Raw genomic sequence first — 2965 nt, 5'->3', positions numbered from 1 at the left:
ATATATATATATATATATATATATATATATATATATATATATATATAATTATATTGTACTTTATATGAACATAAACGCTATACACCGCGTAAATAGTATATGCCGTTATTAAACGTTAAAAAAATAGTCCCGATACTATTTTTAATTGATAACAACCATTCGATAATCGATGCGGCATTGAAATAATATAAATTTTGGTCAAACCAAATATCAATCTATATATGTAAAAATGAATATGCATATTATATAATATGTTCGATCACATACCGCCCTATAATGCAGTAATAAATATTATGTCGATGAATAGGATTGAAGAATTTTTTTACCGTCATTTGTATACATAGTATATAATAATTTTTATTCATTAAAGTTCACAGAATCATTTGTCAATCTATAGTAATATGGTTCTGTTCGATTCTACAAGGTGTCTCACAAAAATTTATTATTTTAAAGTGATAAGACTTTAAGAATAATGAAATATTTATAATCCCATCAAGTTAACTCAGTTAATCCTTGCGAAACACACTGTGTGATACGTATCCATTTATCGTGTGGTTAAATATAATTTAAAAGTTAATTTGAATAATTTTACTATAAAATTATCTAAAATATCTCCAATGCTATTAGTATTACTAATGGTAATACAACGAAACACGTAATAGTATTTAAACTGTCCTCATCAAGAAAACTATAGTTAAACGATACTTCATATTATATTTTCGGAAAAAAGAAATTGAAAAATATGTAAAATTCGTAGGGAGTGGTTAACATATTCATTTTCACCGCATGTTCGTATATGTAATTTACATTAAAAACCTCTTAGAAAAGATCCGTTAAAAGTATTTCAACTCTCTGAATGTTCTTTAAAAACCCTAATGCAGGTCTCACCCCGATCGCGTATATTTTACACTTGTCATTCCCTAATATGTTCCCCGCGATGTCAGATTGTTATGACTTATTATATAACAGAATGATAAGAATTGTGCTTTCGGTTATATAAACACTTTAAAATATTTTCTGATGGACCAATTTACTTTTACCATGCGTTTATTTCTACTCTTTATCTGAGCCATGTGTCATAATATATGCACATTTGTTTAATGCCATTTTAACATATATGTACGTCACTGTATGTTTTTGATGTCATATATTCAAACAATTTATTTTTGACAATATACTCACGTATTGCGTAATACATAACACTGTTGAACAGTTTAGAGCAGTGGTCAACAACCGGCGACTCACACGCCTATTTTATGCGGCTCGCATTAAATTCCAAAATTAGAAAATTTCATTGAATATCATATCAATGTTTTGTATTGTCTAGTTTGTGAACCTTTTTTGATTTGTGAATGTGGCCCAAAAAACTTGCCGACCACTAATTTAGAGTATATATTAAACATTTTATTTGTATTCTATTAAATGCTGTATTTATCGTTTAAAAATATGCATAAAATTGCATCCGACATTTCTAGTGCAAATATTACATATTAGACATAATTATCTTCGATCTTCATCTATTTGGTAAATTGATATCATAGGATTTTCATAGTTTTTTACATACGATTAATTATATAACTACATATACAATAGTAAATACGGATATGATACTCTCCTTCGTTCATTTTTTTTGTAATAGCATGCGAGAACTTTTAAAATTTTAAAAAATGTGTTTTATTTTTTTATCATCAGGAATATTACTGCATGATAATTACAATAAAAGACACAAAGTAAATATAATATTATACTTAAAAATATTTAAAATATATTACATTCTTTTGAAGTGAAAATGTATATACTAAATAAAATAAAACCGAAAACATAATTAGATATACTTTGAAAATTCTAAAATAATTATATTTTTTTAACATCAACAAAAATCAAACGCTTTATTTATTTAAATAAACGTGAGTTTAATTTAAATTGTTTTACGGCTATTTTTTTTTTAAAATTGGCAAATAAATTCTTTGAAGTATATATTTTAGATCTCGTGTTATTCTATTGAACAAAATAAGAACTTTGAAAAAATAAGGAACATTGTAATAGTTGATACTTTTGTCGTTTCATTTCGATTTCAGAACAAAAAAGTATATATATTGGCATGGTGCGAAAATAATTGAGAAAGTCATGAATGTTCCTCAAATCTACTCGAAGAGACGCGAGACATTTATACAGTTAACCGTTGATGAATACGCTCGTCACACGTATGACGCCACGTAGACACTGTTCGCAGGGCGTTGGAGCATTTACGAAAACGACCCGACCGCGTCATACATTATGATTCGGTTTTGCCGCGATAAATCAAGGCGGCTACGATGTAGTGTGTACAATTTAATATACAACCGATTTTCAGAAGGTCTCCGAAAGAGCTATTCGGATTGTTGACCGTTTCGTATTACAAACGCAGTTAAAACATGCTCGAGTTTTAGCGTACACGTTAAACGCGTTTAGTATTTCTCGCATACACACATACATACATATATATATGTGTAGGAATCCTCACATAAGGTTGACGACGTCTCGATGACCCACAGAAATCTCATGCTCGTTCGCGCGCGCGTATACGAGAAAAGAAAAAGGATGAATAAATGTTACACAGAAATCTGGTCGGTCCCCTACGTCCTGCAGGCGCCACTTTATGCGCGCGGTCGTATCGCGTACCAGTCGAAAACCTTTCCTCGGCGTTGATTAATTTCGGATTTTAATATTTTCCATCTGTGGCCGAAACGTCAGCTCGCGCGCCCGCACACACACGCTATTATACGCATACAACATATACACGTATTGACACGTATACATTAACATATATAACATAACGTACGACCGGCGTCTTATGCAACGTCGACGGTTCCGTGTTACGTCGTTTGCGTGCATGTGCACGCGTACACGTCGTGCGCTATTAATTTTTATTTTATTCTTCCTGGAAACCTGGTGCAAGCGAATTTTTACTGCCGCCGCGCCGGTT

Source organism: Sipha flava, unplaced genomic scaffold (genome assembly GCF_003268045.1).
Source record: "Sipha flava isolate LNK unplaced genomic scaffold, YSA_version1 237_pilon_pilon, whole genome shotgun sequence".
NCBI classification, from domain to species: domain Eukaryota; kingdom Metazoa; phylum Arthropoda; class Insecta; order Hemiptera; family Aphididae; genus Sipha; species Sipha flava.
This window is presented reverse-complemented; position numbering follows the sequence as displayed.